The sequence below is a fragment of the Rhinolophus sinicus genome, linkage group LG12 (assembly GCF_036562045.2).
Source record: "Rhinolophus sinicus isolate RSC01 linkage group LG12, ASM3656204v1, whole genome shotgun sequence".
NCBI classification, from domain to species: Eukaryota; Metazoa; Chordata; class Mammalia; order Chiroptera; family Rhinolophidae; genus Rhinolophus; species Rhinolophus sinicus.
The window spans coordinates 29144197-29170838 of record NC_133761.1 but is presented as its reverse complement, the minus strand read 5'-3'; the positions used below and the strand labels follow the sequence as shown (position 1 = coordinate 29170838).

At 42.3% G+C, this 26642-nt stretch overlaps 1 protein-coding gene across 2 annotated transcripts in view; it reads right to left on the bottom strand.

Moving 5' to 3' along the window:
- The window catches only part of NCALD (neurocalcin delta), a 416798-nt gene extending 395144 nt beyond the window's left edge, over window positions 1-21654 (bottom strand). The window contains exon 1 of one of the 2 annotated variants that reach the window (XM_074316354.1): window positions 21562-21654. The gene's annotated coding sequence lies outside the window, so the exon portion shown is untranslated. The remainder of the gene's footprint in view (window positions 1-21561) is intronic. The other variant, XM_074316352.1, reaches the window with a different exon arrangement.
- Window positions 21655-26642: the final 4988 nt, after the last annotated feature.

Sequence of the window (26642 nt, the reverse complement as noted above, 5' to 3'; positions counted from 1 at the left end):
AGAGACACACAGTTTGCAGAGGGAACAATATATGAATTTATGTGATGGGATTTCACCAGAAAGGACTCACTCACTGCTGTGAGCAGCAGGACCTATGTTCTGCGGTGGCCACACCAGAGTCTCTGCCAGAGCCACCAGGAGTGTAATTTATGTGGTGTTCCTGGCTGCATGGCCTCCAAGTCTGACTGGTCCTCCCAGAAATTCTGCAAGCTCCTTAATGTGTGTAAACTAGCTAGAGTAGGCACTGTTGTTTGCAATTGAGAATCTTAAACCACCATGAAACCAGGTAACAGTTGCACCATTAAGTGAAAGTCGAGAGAAGAAACACATTTGTGCATATTAGGGAACTTTTTAAGTTCTATAAATATAAAAATGTTAAATAAGTGAAAGAAATTAAGGTAACTGTCTGCAAAACTTTGACAGGAAAAGAAGCTAAGTATTTGTTCCAAAGGGTATCTGGGATCATTTCAGTAGGTACAGTAAGCAAAGAGATATGGGATTGTATCAGCACAAAGTTATATCTACACACACACACACACACACTATTACGACTTGAGGTTGCATGAATTCAACCCGTATCTGTGAGGATGAGGACTAGCTAGTTTAACCTCCGCTGGCCTTGAAGTTACTGACTTATGAGATAGTTAATAACCAAAAAATTATTTCCCAGTGGGTACTAAACTCATTGATATGTAAACAAGATAATTTGATCATTACCCAGATCAACTGGGTCTTTAATCCTAGGTACTGCTAAAAGTTTACACAAAGCCTCTACATAATTTACCAACGTCATGTCAATGCCAGAACAGCGTACAGTTTAAGTAGAAGGCACATAAAAAGAGCCCTTCAAGTCTTATTCTCCTACTTAATCAAAAATTAAAGACAAAACCCCTTCAATTGGCTTTCTAAAAAAAAGATACAAGTCTTAGTAACAATTTCATTTGGTTTAATAGCATCGTCTTTCAGGATTAGTGGCCTAAAAAACATAGGAGATCTAGGCCTTTCCAAATACTTTGGATTTCCTAGATCTTTGAATTTGTTCCATACAAATAAGATAAAGTCAGTGACCCAGGCTGCTTATCCTGAGCCCCGAATCTTTGATTATAGATGTTTAGTTATTTATAACATACCTATTCTGAAAGTGTTCCAAAGTGAACATGGATTATTTTTGCCCGGACAACATCAATTCCTATTTCTTCTGGTACTAACATCTCAATTGTCACTGGAGACCATACTCCTCCATTCCCAGTCCATGTGCTTTAATGAGGGAGTGGTTTAACCCCTATCTAGGAGATGGCAGTGACCCAGGCCTGACCAATCATTCTGGCTGCCATGTTTGCTTGAGAGATTGGTGAGTAACCAATTCAGGGTAATGAGAATCAAGCCCAGGAATTTTGCTGGAACTATAAGGAAAGAGAAGCTCTTCACTGCATCAGCTCACCTAACAGATAAGCCTGGAGCTTCCAGCGGTGTCTTAATATCATGGAGAGTCTGCCTGAGGATGAAACCAACCCAGAAGAATGCGGAACCAAGAGATGGCAAGAGATAGATTTCTGATGAATTGTTTGAGACCTGGATCCAGCCAAGCCTTTGCCTTTACAGTTACAGGAACCAATTAATTTTATTTTTTCTAAGTCTCTTTGAATTTCTGTCACTTGCAACATGAAGAATCTTAACAGATATAGATTCTTTGGAGATGTTATAAGATAGTAAAAATTGATAGTAACTTTAAAAGTATAAACTGAGCTTGCACCAGAGATGTTAAATTCCTGCTATGACCAACTTCCCATTCCAGTGTGTGCTGCCTTACCCACAATCCCCTGCTTGGGGAAATGGTGCTGGAGAAGTCAGTGCACAAGGCAGCCACCAATGGACTTGGTGTCGTGAGGGAGACCCTGCTCGCTGCGCCATTTGTCGTGCGGGGCGGCCTGCGGGGTCTCTGCTCCCGCTCCCCTCATAAGAACGCAGGATATGGTGAGGCCAAAAAGGAACACCCACGGAGCCATAGGTAGGGGAGTCATACCACTATATTCTCTCTGGTGGCACTATACTCTCACTGGAGGCTGGATCCACACTGTCCGCAAACCGCCATCCACGCTTGCCAGCCCAGCCACCATCTTCTTGCTAGACCCCATTCTTTTCTCCTCTCTCTGCTAGCGTAGCCACAGCAGTTATATTAGTGGCCAATGGCTCACTGGTTACAGCTGACGGCCAACTAGCCACAGCTGATGGCCATGCAATCACAGTTGATGGCCATTTACTACCTGAGCCAGACACCTGTCTATGTGAGGCCGAGAGCCTGGAAACTTCTTTCTGGGGCTCTGCCCCCACACTTGGAATGAACACCCAACCCAAAGGCAGCTAATTATTTTCCTGGCCAGGCTCCAGTGGCTGTGTGGCCTGGCTCAATGAGCTGGATTAATGGGAAACTCTCACTTATGATTATGAACCAAGAGATACTGAGGTCTCAGGCTGCAGCTGTATGGGTTAGCCATTCAGGGCCCATATATAAAATGAAGCAACAGAAGAAGAGAGAAAAAAAAAGAGAGGCCAATTGAGCAGGACCACATGACCCCTGAGAGCTAGAATGACTCCATTCCCAATTATCCAATCCTTGGTTTGGGCCTCCACAAAACCCAGCTGTTCTTTGTTTCACAGGCACAGAATCTTTTCAAGGGGCGTAGTAGCCGAGCCAGGTCACATGGCTCCCAAATGACGGCTTGGGTGTGAGTCCTCACTCCTGCTGACCACCCACATGCCATAGGCCACATTCTGTAAGTCTGCTTCTCCTCAGAATGGGGATAAGAGGGGGAGGGGAGAAGAGTCCCGGAGATAATATACTCAGAACAATGTAATGATAGTATTAGTCATTATTACAATGAGCTCTTGTACTTGAATTACTTTGAGTGATGTCCTAGTACTGAACCACTGAAAGGACCCAAACGAAAGCAACCATTTATTAAATTATTAACTTCAATATTTTTGCACAATAAAAACAAAACTGTCAACGTATGAATATCTCTACAGTGTAAAATCCTCTATAACAAGGGAAAACTTGAGCCATGAATGGTACATGACAGGGCTGATCTGGTGGCACATGAAAGTGAACACACTGTTCCCGGCCTCCTTCTGTATTGTGCCTATTTCTCTTGGGTCCCTCGCTGACCCCTCAGGACTAGTTAATTCCACATACTGGGGCTGATATGCCAACTTCCAAGACTTCTCCTCTCTGTGTCATCAGCAGCTGGAAGCTTAGCGCCCCTTCGATGTCGTTCTGCAGGTTTGGCTATTTCTGCAGCTCCTTGCCCTTGTAGAGTAGTGCATGTGCCCGCCCTGCAAAAGATGCAGCTGCTGTGGATGTAGAGAGTATCTACAGACTGTCCTGGCTTTCAGCATGAAGGAAACAGCTCAGCCAAATCCAGAAGCCTTCTCTCATTACTCAAACCGCAGGCCTGTGATTACAGCACTTCCTGTTTCCAGCAGGCCCACCTCTTCCGAGGTTGGAAAAAAAGTTCACCTAGAAGCTGGAGGGTTTTACTCTTTAACTGTTTTGTCCCATCTGTGAAAATTACACATGCAACTGTACAGACTTTGTCCATTTCCACGTAAGTATCATTTAGTTATTCTGAACTTCTGATCTATGCTTTCCATCCTTAAAAAAAAAAAAAAAGAACAAAACTGATTGTGCTAAACAAAGATGAATAAATCATCTTTTGAAGATCCTCTTTATTTAGAAAAGAAATTCTCTATTTCCACAGCAAAATATATTCACTGAAATATTCTTTAAATGTGTCCCCCAAAATGTATTAAGAAGGAGGCATACAGGACTCCTGAGAAAGGAACAGAAGTTTGATTTCTTAACGAAAGAAGTAAGAGCCTTTTTCACAAAGGCCTTGATGTATTTGGTTTTGCATTCTTTGCTAAAAGGCAATAATCAAGGAATTAAAGCTACATTCCCAGGGTCTTTCTCCCTTCCTTCTTTTGGTAGAATTAGGATGTTAGTTTTTTCGTACAATTGCTACTCTCAAAATCTGGGAACTAACACCTTCTTACAGCTGCAGCAGAGGGCTGGGGATGAGAAGGGCTGGACGCATGTGGCATGCTCCAGTGTTTCCGGCAAGAGGACATTCCCATGAGTGGATTCAGCCACTCTTTGACTTTACAGTCCGTCCCTCAACTTATAAGCTGATCACATTCTAAGTTTCTTCCTAACCTGGGATGTTCAGAAACTAGAATGTATTCTCTGAACAACAGTGTTCTAAGCCCTGACTTACGTCACCCTAAAAGAGCCGTTCTATGTCCAGAGTTCCTGAGGAATCACATAGTTTTGTCCTGAGGATCCTGCACAAGACAGATACAACTCGTGACCTTCCTTTATGGAAATGCATTCAGAGTTCCAAATAAGACAGATCATCTCAGTGCTTCTGACCCTACAGGATTGTCACTGGTGGTGCCAAGACATCAGTGGTGGCCAAGGCCTGCCCTCCTTCCCCTCACCCCACTCACAATGACCAGCAAAGGGAACCAGAAAAGGGTAAGGGTAGGGACAAGAGGGGTCCTTCCTGTCCATCCTTCTGCTCCCCACTTGTCCACCAGCAGAGAAGGCGAAAAGCAGGAACTTGAGGCCCACAGTGCCACAGAGTGCAGGACGGGGGAGGGAAGGAGAATTCTCGGAGGCTTCAGCTGGCCGGTTCCCCCAGCTCAGCCAGGGACTGCATGTGCTCTTAGCTTTCATTTCCACTGTTGGTTGCTAAGAGCTATACATAATGCAAAAGTAAATAGTTACGCAGCACAGTTCGGGATACACAAAAACACACATCAATCAGCCAAGGGGAAAAAAAAAACTCTCAAAGTTTCGAAGTTTATTTTTAGATCCTGGTTGACCAATTGAGTAACCTAAATGGTCCAAGGAAGAGAAGCTGGGGCATTTAGAAATAGGAAACTGACACTGCAGATCCCCCAGCTCATCTTAGCTTATAAAATATACATCAGTCAAGTCCTCAGGTGTTTTAAGTACCTCAGAGTAGTGCTTTGAATAGGATAAAGCAATCCAATCCAATGCACTCTACTCATGGGACTTGCTCAACAGAAAATATTCCCATCCTTGGGGTTTCAAGACAGTGAAGTGAGTGCAACACAAAATATTGGTATCCTTTAGTAAAGGACTCACTTTAATAAAAGCAATTAAAACAATGATAAAGGAATATGTGTACATCCATTGAGGAGAGGAAAAGTGCTTTATTCTTATATTTCTCACGACATGTGGCACAGTGCCTCAGACAGAGCTGACAGGCAATAAATGTGTGTTGATATTTGTTGAATAAATAATAACAGTCCCAAAAGAGCTCTCATTTCTAGGCAAAACTATCATTATGACCATCCTGAGATTCCCCACATGGTGATCAAACTGGCCAACCAGACTTGAAGTTTCAAAAATAAATTTATCACTATAAAAAGGAATCAAAAGGATGGCCAGAAGAGAATTATCATATGACCCAGCAATCCCTCTTCTGGGTATCTACCCAAAACATCTGAAAACATTTATCCATAAAGATATATGTACTTTGATGTTCACTGCAGCATTATTCATGGTGGCCAGGACATGGGATGGACCTTGAGATAATCATGCTAAGCGAAGTAAGTCACACAGAAAAAGTTGAGAACCATATGATTTCACTCATATGTCGGATATAAAACTGAAAGCAACAAAGGAACAAGACAAAGAAATAAACAAAAACTCATCGACACAGACAACAGTTGAATGGTTCCCAGAGAGTGGGGGTAAGGGGAGAGGTAGAAGAGGGTAAAGTGGGTCAAATATATGGTGATGGAAGGAGAACTGATTCTGGGTGGTGAGCACACAACATGATATATAGATGATGTATTATAGAATTGTACACTTGAAACCTATGTAATTTTACTAACCATTATCACCCCAATAAATTTAATTTTAAAAATTTGCTTAAAAAAAAAAAAAGGATGACCAGAACAACAGGTAGAATAATATAAAATAATGAATCAGATTGGAAAATAGGAATAACCCTAAGTGAGTCATGGGGATGTTTGGCTTCTTCACCTGTAAAATGAGATTCCACTTTTTGCTCTGTCCACCTCTTGGCATGAGAAATTGTTGGCAAAAGCTCCTCCTCCTCAGACCCTGCACTACTCAGGATACACCCAAGAGCATGTGACGTTCAAGTTACAGGGCAAAAATCCGGGTCCGGGGGAACAAGGTTTTCTTGGTGTAACAACTAATTCCAAGTAAGTACGAAATCTTTCTTTCTTAGTTTATAGTTGGGGAAAACACACAAATAAGAGCGGTCACTTGCCTTATGGAAACTTTTTAAAAAGCGCCATTCAGTAAAAGGTGATGGGGCAACTGGTTAGTAAATTAAAGAAGAAAAATAATCAGTTTAGATCCTGATTTCCTCCTCACTCCACACCAAAATAAATCATAGTTAGATTAAATAATAATATTTTTTTTAGTTAGGAATTTTTTAAAGCCAGTAGGAAACAGAGCTGAGTATTTATCAAAACCTGTGAAAGATAGGAGTAGGCTGTCCTATCAGTGGAAGAAATTATAGTGGGAACATTTCCTCACTTAACAATCTAAAACTATGTCAATTGGCAAACAATACATGGGAAATAGTTGCAACAAAAGTGACTGAAGATATTTTATTATATGTTATTAAAGATTTTATGCCCATGAAAACAAACCAAGTTGGTAATAATAAATGAGCCCCCTTTGTATCTTTAAAAAGACATATATTTGTGCACCAACAAGGAGAAAGGTGGGGAGACACTGGTTACCTGGGAGGCATGGGAGTAGAGATGGGCCATGAAAGGTTTTCTTTTGCATATCTTTATCCTGAATTGTAATTTGAAAAATAAAATGAAAATCTTAATTTTAACTGATGAGAAAAATATCTAAGGGCAAAGAACATGTAACAGAAAATTAGAAAAAGTAGAAATGCAACTAGTATACACTATGAAAAAGAAATGTTCAGCCTCATAGTGATCAAAGAAATATAAATGAAAATAAAGTATTTGCAATTACCAAATTAAGAAAAATATTGCAGTAATGATACCCAAGGCAAGGGAAAAGAAGATGAGACCAACACAATCACACAATATGAATTGTTTTAATCCATTTGGAAAGCAAATGGTAAAATGAGTCAAGATTTTTTAAGTGTTCAAAATCTATCGGAATCTATTAAATCTATCAGAAATATATCCTAGGATATAATCTCACACAGAGTAAAAGTAATTGTACAAAAATGAGAATAGCAAACAATTAAAATTTTGACCAAATGACCAACATGGAATGGCTAAACAACTGGACGTATATTCATTCAACGGAATATTATTTGCCCAATAAGCACTGTCTACAAAGAATACATAATAAAATGTAAAATTCTTGTAAAAGTTTCATTAATTTTACTCTGAATACTTCACTTTTGACACTACTATGTAAGCGTTTTTTCCACATCAACTAATTCTCCAAGTCTCTGGACCAACTGGGCATCCTATAACTCAATTCTGACCACTAATTACCCAGAGTTAGTGCAGATCCCACACGTCAAGTGTCCCTCACCTCAGACAGCAGCTGCAGGCCCCTCGTCACTGGCACTTCTGACCAATCAGCTATAAGTCAGGGGTTCCAGTGACCCCTTCCTCAGGTTCAATAATTTGCTAGTACAGCACACAGAACTCAGGAAAACAGTTTACTTACTAGATTACCAGTTTGCAGTAGTCCCCCTTACCTACAGGGGATACATTCCAAAACCCCCAGTGGATGCCTGAAACCTTGGATAGTACCAAACGCTATGTACTATGTTTTTTCCTATACATACATACCTACGATCAAGTTTAATTTATAAATTAGGCACAGTAAGAGATTAACATACTAGCTAATAATAAAATAGAACAATTGTAATATTCTATAATAAAATTTATGTGAATATGGTCTCTTTCTCTCTCTCAAAAAATCTCGTGCTATACTCACCCTTCTTATGGTGACGAGATGATAAAATGGCCACGTGAGTAGATGTGTTTGCAGTTTGAGGTGAGACAACAAAACCAGCATGAATTTCTTTTTCCTTCTTCACAATTTCACAGAAGATTTGTTCTTACTGTAGATCTTAGCAACCTCAGTCTATGATTATTTTTTATTTCCTTATTAGAGAACTTGCACCTTTTCACTTAAAGAAAGCACTTTATGGCTTCTCTTTGACTTGTCCAAATTGCCAATATGACTACTCTTGTGGTTTGGGGCCGTTATAAGTAAAATAAGAGTTACCTGAACATAAGCACTGTGGTAACGCTGCAGTCATCTGATAACTGAGACGGCTATTAAGTGACGGGCAGAGAGCGTCTACAACGTAAAGACACTGGACAAAGGGATTATTCACGTTGAGATGTAGTGGGACTCACAAGATTTCATCATGCTCCTCTGAACAGCGTGCAATTGAAAATAGATAAATTGTTTATTTCTGTAATTTTCCATTTATATTTTTGGATTGCAATTGATCACAGGTAACTGAAACTTTGGAAAACAAAACAGTGGATAAGGGGGAACTATTGTATGATAAAAAGGTACAACTCAGGAACAGCCAAATGGTAGAGATGCGTAGGGCAAGCTATGGGGGAAGGGGCATTCCGAGCACGCACATCACCCTCCCAGCACCTTAATGTGTTCAGCAATCAGGAAGCTCTCCAAACCCAATATTAAGAATTTTTATGGAGCTTTCATTTTGTAGGTATGATTGATTAAATCACTGGCCATTGGTGAATGAATTCAATCTCTAGCCCCTCTCCCCTCCCTGAAGGTCGGGCATGGGGTGGGTGGTATACCTAAAAATTCCAATCCTCTAATTACGTGGTTGGTTCATCTGGTAACCAACATCCATCTTCCAAGTGTCACCTCATTAGGGTAAATTCAGATATAGTTGAAAGGGGCTTATTATGAATAACAAAAGATATTCCTCTTATCTCTATCACTCAGAAATTCCAAGGATTTTAGGAGCTCTGTGCCAGCAACTGGGGACAAAGACCAAATATGTATTTCTTATTATATCACAATATCACAGCTTGAGGCATATGGTTGAATAAAAAAATAATTTAAAATATATATGTATATAAATATGACTGTGTAAGTAAGAAAAAAATCTCTACAGAAATAATAAAAAAAGAAATGTTCCAAATATTGACTCTGGTTGCCTTTGAATATTTGAATAATGGGTGATATTTTATTCTTTCTAATTTTCTATATTGTGCAGATTTTACTTCCTGATAATGCCTTCCTTTTATAATGGTGTGGGGATGAGACTATGGAGGGAACAGCACCCAAGATCTGAGAATATATTCTTTAAATGACTAGGTTAGAAAAATAGAAGACACAGTCTTCCTGTTGCTTTCCCAGGAAACTTCAGAGGCAAGAGCTGACTTCTGTTTCTCACTGCTTGTCTTCAGTCTCACGTGGACTGGCCGTCTTTTCTTCCCAAGAGTGAGTGGTTGGGAACTCAACATCACTGACTTCCCACATCCCAATCCTCTCCTTCCAACAAGTCGCAGAGCAAAATCCCATCAAAGCGCTCTTACTTTAAATGAACTATCAGAACTTTTAGATCACAGGTCTAAAGAGACGTGTGGGTAAGTGTGTGTGTGTGTGTGTGTGTGTGTGTGTGTGTGTGTGTGTGTCTGCTTCCTCCCCCTTCCTCTATCTCAAAGAGCAGCAAGACAAACTCCAGGGCAATGATGCAGCAATCTGCCTCATTTATCAAATGATAAATAAAAATGATAAATGATAAATCTAGTTATCAAAATAGAACAACAGTGCAAAAGAATGAGAACTGAGGGAACATCAGCCAGCACAACACCCCAACATCAAACCATTTTAAATAACAACAAAGTCCATCTCTCCTCTCAAACTTGCCAGATAGTCCAAATTAATCATCTCTGATTCTCTGCTGCAGTATTTCAGGCCCTATCCATAACACTGAATTAGGCTAAGTATTTCCCCTTCAAGTGCATACAATGGTCAGAAAAATGCTCAAAATCCTTTATTACACTACAGAGGTATGTATCATATATATCTTTACACGAATCTTTACAAAAATCTTCACATAAAAATAATGAAAGATAATATCCTAACTATTAACACTGACTGCCTTTGAATTATGGGTGATAACACTACAATTATGTCCCTAACAGTATGGGGGTCAATTAGAGATTTTTGGTTTCAATACTCTAATACTGTAAATACACCAAAGGGTATTCACTGTTGAAAGAAATTCTCTGAAAGGTTTATAAAATTAAAAAAAATAATAATACAGAAATCAATGCTCCCCCTAATTTATCTCTTTAGTAAATTCAAGTATTTGCGTATCTTGTATGAAATTATTTTCTGAAAGGCAGTGCACTCGTACCTTTGATGTTAAGAACAGCCACAGCAGCAGCATGACTTCTATATGGAAGATGCTGCATCTCATGTTTAAATGTGTTTGCCCACTTACCCTTCTCAACCTTCACAACAACTCCATGAGGTAGGTATGATTTATTGCCCAGTTGTCACCTAAAGATACAAGCTCCAGGGAGTTAGATAGCTAATAAATAGCATTCTTTTTTTTCTTATACCGAAAATAACCTTTGACTAAGCTTGGCTTGGGCAACCTGTAAGAAAAACAACTGTTATCAACTAACCAAACAAATAGACTATCAATACAGATGTAGTAATTCTGAATGAAGTAGGGACTGAATTACTACGTCAAGTTTCAAAATGTTAACCAGTCCCCAAATTAGAACTAGAGGAAGGAAGTCATACATGGCCTTTCAACTATAGAAGCAGAAAAAAAATAAACCAATTAAATGGTCTGGTGGAGAACAAGAAAGGTATAGAAAGGCCTAAAAATAGTTTCTGCCTTATCTTTGCTTTAATAATAGCAGATTAGCACCATTCTCCCAGAAATGTCACCTAGGAAACCAGAAATACAGAGATGTTCGGAAAAATACATGTGTATAAATCTATTTTTGCCATTTTTTGAATATAAATGATCACTATTGCAAAAAGAATAATAATTAGGAGACTATATAAGGAAAAAAATGGTAGGTACAGAAGAAAGTTTTGTAAGTAGGTACCCAGAGTAAAGCAGGCTCATAAGGTATAAAAGGAGGTCTCTATCTGTATAAGAAGCCCTGACCCAATGCCTGAAATTTGGGCCAACAATATACTAGCAGTGTGAAACATATTTTTTCTATGTTCTTTAAATCTCCTGTTTTTATCTCATAAACCAAGAGCGGACTGATACAAATAGGGTGGGCTGGCAAATTTTCAAATGTATTTGGAAAACTGTCTTAAGTCTCACTTAAATAGGGTGACCATATGCCCCTGTTCACCTAGGAAAGTCCCTGTTTGGCCTTTTGTTTCTAATTAATAATAATTACCTTTCACTCTCAAAAGTGTTCTGGTGTGAACAATAAATAATATGGTCACCTTATATCTAGTCAAGACATATTTCTTTTATTTTTTGTTGTTTTTTAAATTTACTGGGGTGACAATTGTTAGTAAAATTACATAGATTTCAGGTGTACAATTCTGTATTACATCATCTATAAATCCCATTGTGTGTTCACCACCCAGAGTCAGTTCTCCTTCCATCACCATATATTTGATCCCCCTTACCCTCATCTCCCCTCCCCCCACCCCCCACCCCCCTTACCCTCTGGTAACCACTAAACTATTAAGACATATTTCTTGACCACTTAACAATGTGTTAGCTACTAGGCTGGGAACTTAGATTAGTACCAAATGTAATTATAAGATAGAATCCCTGCTCTTCAGAACGCTACAATCTAGTTGAGAAGATATAAGTAACACCCAAAATAACAGTGAAAAAATGATTATCATCAGTGTAGCCTCGGCTGAGAGCCGGAGTTCAGGTCAGAGACAAAGTGCACCGTGTATCCCCTCAAGTGAAACACTCTTTGGTGCTCATGGTGAAGGCAACTGTGCTCCCTGAGCACTTACTGTACAGCAGGCACTGACTGCTAAGCATGATGCCCACGTGATCGCACTGCACGCTCAGAACAACCCATCAGCGAGAACTGTACTTATCCTCACTTTACAGATGAGGTGACCCTCCCAAAGTCATGCCAAAGAATTCATGTTCTCCACTGCCCTGAGGACAGAATGCTTCCTCGTTGCCCAGCCTTTCCAGGAGTTGGTGCAGCAGTCACGTGTCATCAGAGCCATCAGCTTCTCTTGCTGCTCTGTAGCAATGCAAGGTGTGCTCAAACCCTGGCAAAGGGTTGCTGAATCGGTTAGGGCACAGGCAGGAAACAGAAGGTGCTCTCTAATCCTACTGAGGCGTCCTATTGAAGAGGCTACTGAGAAGAGAGCAATGAGGTTTAGGAAAGCAATGAAGGATCATGCAGGACTAAGGCATCAGAAAGTCATCACCATCCCTAGGCCTGAGTGCAGCAGGGGAGGGCGTGACTAAAGGAGCCTAAAGAGGGTGGCTGTATAGAGAGGATGCTTGGCAGGAGCTGTGGCCTTTGGCAGTTTCCATTTCCCTATTGCTTCCTGCTGCCTTTCATGTGACAGGTTTGCTTCGTCTGCTGTATAGATGAAGCAAACCTGTCACATGAAATGCAGCAGGAGGCAATGGGGAAATGAATACCCTACTTCACTTTCCTCCTACTCTCCCAACAGTGGACTGGACCCACCTGTGGCTGAATTATACCAGAAATCAGAAGACAAAGATGGCCACTGACACCCATGGCAGAGCTCAACCTCTCTGGGCACAGAGTCAGGTAGATGAGGGAACACAGAAGATGTGGAGGAGCCAACAAGAGATGTCCAGCCTGCTTGCTCTGTCCTTGCCCCTACTGAAGAGTATGCTCCAACTGAGGCCAAGTAAACTGTCCTGGTCACTCCTTGGGGGTCCAGAAGATGCTAGGTAACCAAGAAGATGCCATCCTCAGCATACATGCAAGGCCAGGACCAGTTCATGGGCAAGTGACCTGACCTGTGCAGTCACACAAGGCCCCGTGCTCAGAAGAGCACCACACTTGGTCTAATGCTCTGCTGACACTATCTAAAAATTCTTAATACTTTTTTAACAAAGGCACCACATTTTCATTTTGCACTGGGCCTCACAAATTATGGAGCCGGTCTTGTGCAAGGCAAACCATTTTCTTCAGCAGGTGAGGCTAAATTCTGTAAGTATCACAGCATTCCAGGTATATTATTCAAAGCCAGCAGATACAGAGTTAATATTAACCCGCGTGACAATGATACAGCAGAATAAGTAACTTAAAGTGGAGGGACATTTTACCTTTTTATCTTCTTTCTCCTTTGAAGTGGCTGAGAAACCAAAATTGGCTGCTCCATAGAAAGAAATACACCTTAATTACAACAGCCTCTCCATAGCACAAAGGGAATGGATTTTGGCCGTTACTCACTTAATGTGATCAATGCAGATAACCTAACAAAATAATTTATGCCCAGGGGTCGGCTTTCTTGATGTACCCATTAGATGGGCTGTAGCCTTCAAATTAGCCAGGTAATTGCCAACATCACACTTGACCTTGCCTCATATGCCTGGTGTACATGGCCCACAGACTGGGACTCAGTATTGAAAACACATGCATAAAAGTCTCATTAATGGGCTAGCAACATTCATGAACCATATTTCTAAGCCATTGTTTTCTGAAAGCCTAGAAACTTGAGCCTACACTGCTTCTGCTTCCCTTTCCCAAAAGACTCTTAACATCTAGCTTTCCTCTGAGTAATTATAGTCTTAATAGCAGCTGGAGAGCCCCAGGTGCGAAGCCAGAATAGGGCCAGTGGCTGCCCTTTCTCTCATTCATTTCCTCCTACACCATTGGGCAAAGCAAAGCACAGAAAGCTTCCAGCCGAGGCAGGGATCACACTGGCTTTTGACAGCCTCTTTCACTCACCCCTCCATTTCAGAAGTAAGGGATGGTAGATTTTCAATTTTTTGTTTGCTTTGTTCTTTACAGTTAGAATAAAATTTCAACAGATCAAATCAAAAGCATTTCCAAAACCTCTACTGTGTCAAGGAACCTAGAATCCAGGTGGTAAATCAAGTCTAGGGGAATTGTGACAGAAATCAGAGGCTCAGGGCCCGTGGTGTACACCCATGAGCCCTCCACTGGGGTGAATGGCGGCCCCTAAAAAGATATGTTTACCTTCTAAACCCTGGAACAGATGGATGTGACCTTATTTGGAAAAAGGGTCTTTGCAGATGTAATTAAGGATCTTGAAATACGAACAACCTGGGTTAGTTATGCAGGTGGGTTCTAAACACAACAACTAGTGTACTTATAAGAGATACACAGAGCAGAGGAGGAGGGCCTGTGACCATGAAGGCAGAGGTGGGACTGACGTAGCCTCAAGCCCAGAAATGCCAACAGTCACCAGAAGCTGGAAGAGGCAAGCAAAGAATTCTCCCCCAGAGCCTCTGGGGGAAGAAGCTTGGCCCTGCTGATACCCTCCTTGCTGCCCTCCCAATCGGTGAGAAAAAAAATTCTGTTGTTTTAAGCCAGCCAGTTTGTGGTAATTTGTTACAACGGCCACAGGAAACGAATACAAGCCCTCAGCTACATTTCTCACCCATGGCTTCAGCTTCACCACCTCCTGGAGTGGAAAATATGAGGCCTTCCAAAGCAGCCCAATATGTTTTCACAGTGCGCCTCGTTCTGGCCCCAGAATAGGTCTTTTCCCCAACGCAGTGCTTCACGTATTTGGAGACCATAATAATCCAGCTCCCACACAGCTTTTTCTGGCTAGAGAGCCCCTCAGGCATGCCTCCGGGAGGTGGGCCCCATCCCCCACACTAGACACTGCCCTCAACATTCTCCAGCAAGGATAGCACAGAGGAAACCATCTCTTGTCCTGAACACGCGCAAGGTCTCATTAACGTTTAAGCAGCCAGGTTACACTGGCAACTCCTCTGGAGCTTTCAACTTAAAGCAAAACAAAACAAACCTACATCTTTTTTGCATGTGTTTCAAGGACATATTGTCAGCCTCATCAATTATAGAGAAAAGATTTTTTATCTAAATATAATCAATCAGCTGTAATTGATTGCTTGTTATGTAGGGGGGAAAATGGCAGGGGGCGGAATTCTGAGCAGTCATTGACACATTTTGACAGCCAAGCTAAATTTGTACAAATCAGATTATTCCCAAAGAATCAAAACACATAGATTTGAGGAAAACCAATATTTCAGATCCAATTGAATATATGAAAAAAAAGTTTGTTCCTGGGTTCAAATCCCAGCTCCACAACTTACTAGCTACTGACCTTGGGTAGGTCATACGATCTCTTAATATTTCAGTCCCTTACATGTAAAATAAGGATAATCATAATGTTCCCTCATGCTGGATTCTCTGTGGCGGCCCCTACAGATTCACCCTCCTCTCTCCTCCACTCCTCTCTGGGCCCTGGGAGGCTGATTTCTTTGTACAAGGCAGTCCCTACATCACAAGCTTTCTTGCCCTCTGGCTTCTGGTTGGCTTGGCTAATTGGAAGGCACCAGCAAAAGATCAGAGTGGGGAGGAAGAGTGGTTGGGGTCTCATTCACCCGGTGCCTCCCTGCCAAAGCACAAATTGGGCAGTAGCTGTATTCCTCTACTGAAGAGCAATTCCAGAAACTGCTCTCTCACGTCACCCTTTCAGGCCCGGAGTAGTAGAGGCTGGCATGCATTGCTGGATCCACTCTTGCTGATCTCCCTTAACCTTGCCCATCTTTATGAATAGTCCCTTCATTAAACTTTCTTTAGTTATACGCTTCAAGTGTGTTATCTGCCTCTTTGTGGGACCCTGGCTGAAAAACCCTTCAACGTATTTAGAATACTCCCTTGTTCATAGAAAGTGCTTAAAAGCATTTGCAATCATTATAGTTATTATTAGCAACAGCAGTCAACTTGTCTGAAGTATTCTTGGCTATGAGCTAGCTCAGTGCCATATTTACCTTTCCTCTCCAAGTCCAATACCATTTAGTGGTGGTGATCAATATAACATCCTCAGTTGTACAGATGTGGAGAAAACTAGTATGTTCTCTTTCGTCTGGGTAACTAAAATAGCCCCCTAACTCCTGTTCTGCCTTCTTCTCTCCCCTTTCTCTCTAATGTCAGCATCTCCCTGATGAAGCCATTGCCACATGCAACAAAGAATCAATAGCTCCTCACACCTCTCTGGATGGAATTCAAATCCTACCACTATCCCTCACAATTCAATCTCAAACTACTTTTAAGAATGTCTTAAACATTTCACAGCCACTAGGATGGCTATTATTTTTTAAGAAAACTGAAAATAACAAGTGTTGGCGAGGGTGTGGAAAAATTTGAAGCCTTGTCTATTGCTGGTGGGCATGTAAAATGGTGCAACTGCTATAGAACACAGTAAGTTTTGAGGTGGCTCCTCAAAACTTAAACATAACATTACCGTATGACACAACAATTCCACTTCTGGATATATACCCAAAAGAATTGAAAGCAGTGACTAGAACAGGTATTATATCCATATTCACAGCAGCATTATTCACAATAGCCAATAGCAGCATTTTTCACAAAGGTGAAAGCCATCTACATGCCTATCCACAGATGAAGGGGTAAACAAAATGGGGTAAAAACATACAATGGAATATTATTCAACTTTATAAAAGAAGGAAATGCTGACACATGCTGCAATATGAGTGAAACTTGAAGACATTATACTAAGTGGAATAAGCCACAAAAGGACAAATCTTGTATGCTTTCACTTATGTAATGTACCAAGAGTAGTCAAATTCATAGAGACAGTAAATAGAATGAATGGTGGTTGCCAGGGCTGTGGGGCAGGAGAAATGGAGAGTTTTTGTATAAGGGGTATGGCATTTCAGTTTGGAAAAATGAAAAAATTCTGGAGGTGGATGATGGTAACAGTTGCGCAATAATGCAAATGTACTTACTGTACTTAATGGCACAGTTAAATGGTATGATTAAAATGGAAAATTTCATGTTATGTATATTTAGCCTCAATAAAAAAAATAATGTATTCAAGAAATATTTATTACTTATCTATCACACAAAGCACTCTACTGGGGATATATCAATAAACAAACTGGAAGGTCACTGTCCCCATCAAGGGGGCTCTGCTCCCCACATAGCCTTCACCCCATGCAATCTGCCCCCTAATTACGTCTTGCACTTTCACATTGGAATATAAGTTCCTTAAAGACAAGGAACTAGATCTTATTCATTCTATATCCCTAGAACTTATCACAATGGTGAGTACATAGAAACTGCTCAAAAACATTGGTTATATAAGTTAGTAAAAATCCAGCCAAGGACGTCTGTATCTTCTTTTTTTCCTCACATCCTCTAGCCAGTCAGCACTTAACATTTCCTGTAGTTAGCTAAATTTTCAGAAATAAAAGAATAGCACTTCACACTAAACTCACTTTAAATTGCTGTGTTCACAAATAATTCTCCTAAGTGCATAAATTGTGGGTTTCAAATCAGAACTAGTCGTGTGTCTGTGGGCAAGTCGCTGAGTGCCCCCAAACCTGTTTCCCTCATCTATGACGTGAGATGCTAGCAGTACTATGGTGGACATCTATTGCTTTGCAGTCAAAATCCATTGGCCCATCTCCTTGTGACAGTCTAACAATGTTCTGTTGGGGAAATACCCATGTGCCTACTCCTTAGCCTACGGCTCAGGGGTGAAACCTGTGACCAAGCCCAAGCCCTAAGAAGTTGTGGAACCTGGGCCATAAGAACAGGCATGGGACTCAATCAGAGCCAATGAACCACAACTAGTCATTGTGAGCAATGCTCCATACAGGTTCCCACTTTCTGGCTGGATTTAAAGACCAGACTATCTAAGGTCTGGAGCTCTTACAGCCATCCCATAATAAAATGGGGCCTAAACATGGTGCCAACTCCAAAAAGGAAACCAAGAAATGTGGAAAGAGAAATCACATCCTGGTAACGATGCTTGAACCCTGGATCAAGCCATACCTGAAAGCCAAAATAACATTCCTTTTTACTTAAAATAGTTTGACACTTGCAACAGAATTGAGTCCTCACTAAAACAAATATCTCCTGAAAAAAATATTTCAAAGATTAAATGAGATCCTCACATACATACGTAGCACACTCAATAAATGTAAATTACTGATGTTAACTGTGGTGATAGTTTATTGTTGTGGTAGAAATTTCCTGGCTTCTTCTAGAGATCACTTTTAACCCATGTGCTCTGTCCCTGATTTCTGCCTTAATTGTCCTTCAGTGATACACTTTATCACGGTGATAGAAATAGAGGGATGATGAGCACAAGCGAAATAGAGGGATGATGAGCACAAGCTTGTCTGCCACTGCTCTCTGGTGCCACACCCTAACAGACATCACTAATTGACCACAGCACTCTTTTCTACTGAGCCTGGACCCCGCCTTGGATTCCTATTCAACCCAACTCTCCAGGCAGCTACTACCGATCAATCAAAGATGACATGCAAAGGAAAACCAATTGTCTCAGCTCCAGAACAGCAGTTGGCAAAGTGTTTCTATAAGGAACAAAGTAGTAAGACTTTTAGGAATGGTCTCTATCACGTATTCTTCTTTGTGTTTTGATTTGTTTTGTTTACAACACTATAAAACTGTAAAAAGCATTTTTGCTCTCTTGGCTTTACAAACCCCCTGCTCTGGAGCCTTGAAACTAGACCCAGAGGCTGTCCCAGAGCACCAGGCACCAGCTTATCTCCCTCTGCACAGGGCTCCTGGAAGCCCAGTAATGGAGCTCTTGGAAATGCCACCTCTGTCAGAAGTGTACCCCAGAACACACTGAATCCCTGAAAAGTAACAAAGGAGCTTTGATGAGAGCAGAGTTCCTGTTCTCATCATACCAATCGCAGGGCACACAGAAATCCACACTCTGGGGGGAGCTACAACCCACCGAAGAGCTACAGTGCTCATGTGATGACCTTCACCTCGGCTTCCAGAAGCAAATCCACTGATTCAGTTCACCTCAGAGAGCTGGACCTCCATCCTCCCCCACCAAATCGGAGATGTCTGAACTTTTTATGAGGGAAGTCAGGAAAGAGTTCAGATCACTGCATTTCCCCATTGTTAGTCTAAACCCTTACGCTTAAGAAATAAATAGCTCTGAAATGGTTCCAAGATAGTATGTCATATTCCTTTTAGCCAACCTTTGATTCCTTCGTATTTCCCAAAATTTTTTTTTATTAAAGTAGTATATATAAAGATTGGTTTGGCCATCCTCTCTACTATTCTCCATATTTGCTTCTGGCTTTAGTGAAATTGACTGAACTTTGCTTGACTGATGTTCATTTATTCATTCAACACACATTTGCTGACATTCCCAATCCATCTGTCAAGGCACTTGCAGGTGGGAAGACTGACATGTGATGCTGCTGCACTGTGATGGGAGGGGTATTATGCAGGGTAAGTGTCAGCATGAAGTAAGGACAGCTCGGTCAGCTCCAGGAGGGGGTACCAAGAGGTCTGCTGGAAGTCAGTGTGGCTGCAGCTGAGTAGGGAAGAATGCATAGGAGTTGACCAGACAAGGAAGGGTGGGACGATGACAGGTGCTGAGACTCAATGGCTTGAGCTGAGGCTACACATGGGGAGGCTTGGGAGATGAGTGAGCCTGGGGAGGAAACAAGGGTGTGGTTGTGAAATTCCTTGGAGTCCAAACTCTGTCCTGAAAGCCACAGAAAACCTCTTAAGGAAATTAAGCAGAATGACTGGCTTAGATTTTTATTTTCAAAACAAGCTTTCTAGTTGCAGTTTGGAGAACAGACTGGAGCACGAGTGTCCTGATTCGGAGCAAGGAGCCCGGCGTGAAGACAGTTGGAGCAATTCAGACAAGAAGTTATGAGATCATGAACTAAATCAATGACAACAACAAAAAAATAATAAGAGCTCCTATTTGTGCAGTCTTATTAATGACAAGGCACTGTGTGAAGTCCTTTCTTTATATTAACTCATTTTATCTTTACAATAAACCTGAGGGAGGTTTGGTACTATTATCAACTTTATGCCACAGATCAGGAAACACTGAGAGGTTAAGTAATGAGCCCAAGGTCTGGGAGCTATTCATGTCCCAGCCAGAACTCATATCCAGAAGTCCGGCTGCAAAGTTCACCTCTCCCAGCCCATTGCCCTAGCACACTCCTAGAGAGGACTGGATGCTTTCCACTGGTCTGGCTTGGGTACCTGAACATTTGGGTTTCAGCTTCTTGAGCCTTCTCCTCTGAATGAAGCCCCTCCCCAAGTCTGTATTTAGGCCCCAATGGTCTCCCTATACACCCACACTCCCACCATCACACCACCACCCCTTTCTCCTTTGCAGTCCTTGCATCCTGCATTTGACCCTAAACCACATCTTCCCGTTGGAGTGAAAACCCTCACAAGCATTGCCAATTAGGTCTGAGGAATCAGGACAGAGAACCCTGCTCTTGGTAACACAGTTGTGTAAGTCTTCTTTTCAAATCAGACCGAACTGGGAAAACTTTGAGCAAGCTTGTGTGGTTTCCTTCTCAGCGAGCGAGACCTTGGCAAACCTACTTCAGTGTTTCACACTAGTTTTTCTATGAACAGAACGTATACCATCATTTAAGGCCAGCGTTTAACACACTTGGCAGGCCTGGTCTGCAGCCACAGACAGACATGCCGGAAGAAAGTGGCCCTGGCGGGGACAGCTTCAGAGTCAAATGGCTTTCTTTCTCCGGGCATGAAAGTTAAAGCAAGCATCTGCAGCAAGAAACTTGTGTATTTCCTGCGGACAGGGAGACCTCCTGCCCCTCCCGGGCTGATACAACCCACTTTGCACATCCTGCTTCTCTGGAGCTAAAAATAAATCGGTATGCATTGAAAAACACTCAAACACATCTCCCTAGCACTCCCCTTCCCGAGTCCCCGAGAGCAAGAGACGCAAAGCTTTCGGGTCCTGAGTCCAAAATACAGACGACTTCCTCCTCTGCATTCAACTAGCGCCTTCCCGTCGCTCCCAAAGCCCCCTTCCCGGGCCCCCACCTCTCGCACACGCCTCCTCTAGCCCCTCAGGGCCGACTCCGCAGGCCCGGGAACCGGCGAGTGTACTCGACCCCAACCCCCGCCCCGGAGGGATGCTCTGGAGATCCCCGGGCCACCAGGCACGCGAACGCCCCCTTCCGACACAGCGCGCCCCCATCCTGCCCGCCCCGCTCGCCTCTGAGCGTCCCTCTGCAAAGTTGCTCTCTCCTTTTCTGCCACCCATCCTCAAGGTCTTTGGTTTTGTTTTGTTTTACTTCTGAGGCATTGGGGAAAGGACTGGGGAATTGACAGGCGAAAATGAACCCGGGAAGGACCGTGGGATCAGGTCCCGAGGACCGCGCGCTCCAAGTGCCCACCCGTGTATCAGCCGCGCCCCAAGCGCACCAGTCCCCCCAGCAGCCGCTCCCGATGCCACCGCCCCCCCAGCACACTCGCCCCGGCTGCAACTCCGGCTCCGCTCTGGCTCCGAAGAAGCCGAGAGCAGGCGCTGCGACTCACCGCCTTGGCTGCTCCCGGCGTCTGTGTCTCTGCTGGCAAAGCGGCGGCGGCGGCGGCAGCGCCTTCCCCCCGCCCGCCTCCCCCTGGACAGCTCCGCCGCCTGCCGCGCCCCCCTCCCCAGCCTCGCTGCTCTGCCTCCCTCCTCGCGGCCACCCACCCCCACTCCCCACTGCGGCCTGGCAGGCAGCCTCTCCCCGGGTGCAGGGGGTGTCAGCTGAGGCTCGGGGTTTACAGGTGCAGTAGACGCCTCCACCTTGACCGGGTGCAGCCGCGGACTTATCTGCGTTGCGCCCCCCGGTCCTAGCCAACCTCCCAGGCTTCTGGCTGGGCTGCACTGGCACTTTCCAAGGGATGCCATCTGTTTGCCTGTTCGGGTCGGGAGGGAGGTCAGATTCAACCGACAGCACCTTCTTCTAGGCTTCGATTGAGGGCAGTGAGGAATGGAGGTGTTGGAATCCCTGCTTGTTGTACTGAATTCAACGGGAGGGGGGGGAGTTGGAAGGCCATGTTCACAAGGTGTTAGGGGGCTGCTCTTGCCTAACCAGTGCTTTCTGTTATCTAGGGATGGCTTAACAGAAACTCAGGAGGAGGGCATCTGAAGGGGACCTCTTATCCCCACCCCAACCCCTTCGTCCACTCCAGAATGCCACCAAATCTTTCATCGACTGGAGATGATGCTAAGCAAACGTCTTGTCAATTCATTCATCCGATATTTATCAAGTGGCTGCCACCACACGCTCCTGTCTTGCTGTGTTGGCCACTCATGACCTGTCAAAAAGCCACAGTGACTTCTTGTGTTTGTCAACCCCAGTGACATTTCCAGAACTCCCACAGCAGATCTCAATAGCAACTTAGGTTCATTGATTTAAAATTGTGCTGGTTAAACATAACAAAAAGGTGCGATGTAAAGCTATAAGGGCACCATGACCTGTCCATGTTTGTTATAATAATTACAAAATCTTCTATTATGACTAGTAATAGAAATGACAGTTACATTTAGGTCAAACAGCTGCCAACTCTGATTTGAAAATCAAGTAAAAGGTCCACCTGACTGAAACCATCCTCTTAGTTCTGCCTTCAATTTCCACATCATTTACTCCTTCAGGCAATGCTTGAAAAATAAAGTTACCGTATTTTGCCGTGTATAATGTGCACCCACGTTTTTGGCCCAAACTTTCAGGGGGAAAAAATTTTCGTTTTCGTTTTTTTAATGCATTTTTTTCAACTTTTACTTATTTTAAGTGTGTTTTTCCAGAACCCATTAGCTCCAAGTCAAGTAGTTGTTTCAATCTAGTTGTGGAGGGCGCAGCTCACAGTGGACCATGCGGGGATCGATCTGGCAGTCTTGTTGTTAAGAGCATGGCGCTCTAACCTACTGAGCTAACCAGCCGCCCCTCATTTTAATTTTTTAATTCAAATATTTATTTGTTTACATTTAGGTACTTGTTTTTTGCATTATAAAGGAATTTTAGCATTTTTTAACATATTATGGTACAAGAAATTTTATGTAACAAATGATTACAAAACACAAGAACAGATAGAAGGTACAAGAAATTTTATGTAGAGAGGTTTAGAAAATAGTCGGTAACCACAAGATGACCATGGGGTTTTGAAAATTAATTTGGGGAACGTACAGAGGGATAGTGGATGAGGAGTGGCGGGTTCACACAGTGTGAGGGATATAAATGATAAACGTCTAAGTTTTGCTTTGTCTTGTGCACCTGAAACTAATAAAAATAAAAAAAAGAAATTTTATGTACCAGTAACAAATTTACGATATTTACGCATCAAAGAAGGCCAAGAACTCTTCATATTTGCAATTTCTTTGTTAGTTCAACAAAACTGATTATCCTATTCCAGGGTATTATTTTGCATATGGATATCATTGTTGATTTCTAGAGTTACACTTTTAACTCATAAGTATGAATAAAAGAATTAAAAATATTTATATAGACACAGAATTAGTACTACCCATGTATAATGCACATCCTTATTTTTTTCTCACAAATTTGGGCAAAAAGGTATGTATTATACACGGCAAAAGACGGTATCTGAGAAGCCAGTAAACCATTATTGGACACTAACATTTTTTCTTGAATTGAATTAGCAGATTAACCCAACGGCTCACCTTGCCTCCCTGGATCAATACACACTGGAATCACTTAGGGCGCTAGGGTTTTGTTTTCTAATACTAGACCTGGGCCGTACTCCTGGAGATTCTGACTTAACTGGTCAGGGGTGACGCCTGGCCTGGAGATTTATTTCCTTGGTTTCTGGGAGATTCTGGTGTACAGCCAGGATTGGAAACCCAGGATTAGCCAATCATCAAAAAAGGCCTAAGGCAATGGGATATAGAACAAGGAAGTTTTGAGGCAGGTAAAGGACTGAGCAGGTGTTGCCAACTCAAAAGTCCCTAAAGGATTAAGAAGCAGTGACAAAGAAGTAACTTAGGCGGTGTTAACAGGGGCAAACTGGGAAGGGCATCATGCTGTCAAGAGAGCAACCTCGTTTTTCTACATGGGAAAATTCAGGTCCAATGTGGCCATCAAGTTGAGTTTTTTTGTCTCTTTGTTGTTTGTTGTTTTTTGTTTTTCCAGAGAAGCCAGAAATCTGCATTTAATACGAACTCGTCTCATTTTAAATTACTGATAACTAATTTTTAAAATCTTTTAAGTACTCTACAGGCCAAGAAAGAAGAGTTTGTAGGCCACAAGGGGTCCCCAGGTCATCAGTTGGTCAGCTATGGTCTGGACAGTGTAGGGCTGGTCATTGCCTACAGACTGTGGGAAGAACCCTGGTGTGGGGACTGAGCCCCAGAAAGCAGTTTCCAGACTCTCGGCCTCACATAGACAGGTGCTGGCTCAGGTAGTAAATAGCCATCAACTGTGATTGGATGGCCATCAGCTGTGGCTAGTTGGCCGTCAGCTGTAACCAGTGAGCCATTGGCCACTAATATAACTGCTGTGGCTTTGCTAGCAGAGAGAGAAAGAATGGGGCTAGCAAGAAGATGGCGGCTGGGCTGGCAAGCGTGGATGGTGGTTTGCAGTCAGTGTGGATCCAGCCTCCAGTGAGAGTATAGTGCCGCCAGAGAGAATATAGTGGTATGACTCCCCTACCTATGGCTCCGTGGGTGTTCCTTTTTGGCCTCACTGTATCCTGCATTCTTGTGGGGAGAGGGAGCAGAGACCCCCAAGGCCGCCCCACATGACACCTGGCGTGTCAGGGGCAGTTGTGGAAGGTAGCAGTGCTTGGTGGCTGTGTCTCTGAAAAACAGTGATTTACAGAACAACTTGCTTCATTTTTAAATTTTGCTATAATGATCTCTGCTTTTTTGTTTTGTTTTTTGTTTTTTGTGTTTTTTTGTATTAAATTTATTGGGGTGACAATTGTTAGTAAAATTACATAGATTTCAGGTGTACAATTATCTCTGCTTTTTTTAAAAAAAGGCTTTATTTAGATATAATTTGCATAGCATACAATTCATCCATTTAAAGTATTTAAATTTAATGTTTTCAGTATATTCACAGAGTTGTACAACTATCACCACAATCACCACAACCAATTTTAGAACTGATTTTGATTACCCCCAAAAGAAATGCCATACCTACCATGTTTCCCCGAAAATAAGACCTAGCTGGACAATCAGCTCTAATGCGTCTTTTGGAGCAAAAATTAATATAAGATCCGGTCTTATTTTACTATAGTAAAATAGTAAATTTTTGGATATAATAAAATATAAGACCGGGTCTTATATTAATTTTTGCTCCAAAAGACGCATTAGAGCTGATCGTCCGGCTAGGTCTTATTTTCAGGGAAACACAGTATTATCAGTCATTCCCTTCTTTCTCCTAACCCCCAGGCCCTGGCAACCACCCACCTACTTTCTATCTCTGTAAATTTGCCTATTCTGGGCATTTCATATAAATGAAGTGTTCATACAATATGAAGTCAGTGACTGGTTTCTTTCACTTAGCATAATGTTTTCAAGGTTCATCATCTATGTCATCATTACTTCATTCCTTTTTTATGAACAAATAATATCCCATGACCCCATATGTCATATTTTGTTTATTCATTTATCAGTTGATGGATATTTAGGTTGTTTCCACTTCTTGGCTATTCTGAATAATGCTGCTATGAACATTCATGTATATGTTTTTATGTGGATGTATGTTTTTATTTCTCTTGGGTATATATCTAGGGATAGAATTGCTGGGTCACATGGTAACTCGATGTTTAATATTTTGAGAAATGACCACAGTGTTTTCCAAAGCAGCTGCACCATTTCACATTCTTACCAGCAGTGTGTAAAGGTTCCAATCTCTCCACGTCCTCACCAACATTTGTTACTTGCCGTTTTTTTAAGTCATACCATCCTAGTGGATATGAAGTGGCATTTCATTGTGGTTTTGATTTGCATTTTCCTAATGGTTGATATGTTGATCATCTTTTAATGTGTTTATCTTCTTTAGAGAAATGTCTTTTCAGATCCTTGGTCCATTTTTTAACTGCGTTATTTGTCATTTTATTATTCGGGTGTAAGAGTTCTTTATATATTCTGACTATAAGTCCCTTATTGGATATATAATTTGCAAATATTTCCCCCCATTCTGTGGGTTGTCTTTTAATTTTCTTGGTGGTATCATTTGAAGAATAAAAGGTGTTCATTTTGATGAAGCACAAGTTATCTATGTATTCATTTGCTGTTCGTGCTTTTGGTGTTTTGCTTGATTCAAGGTCACGAAGATTTATGCCAGAATATTGGGCCTTACTTTTTTCCCCCCCTTCTTCCGCTTCCCCCCTCACTCCGGTTCAAGCCGTTGTTTCTCAGTCTAGTTGTGTAGGACACAGCTCCCTGACCCATGCTGGTGTTATGAGCCTTGCGCTCCCCCGGCTAAGGCAGTTGGTCGCCAGTCATCGGTTGGCCACTCACAGCCACTCACGCTGGCTGCCCGCCGCTCCTGGCAGCACACAGCAGCCTGCGGCAGCTCACACCGAGCTGCTCATGGCAGCCCAGCTCCAGGGAGAGCTGCTGTTCACAATCTTAGCTGTAAGGGGCGCAGCTCATTGGCCCATGTGGG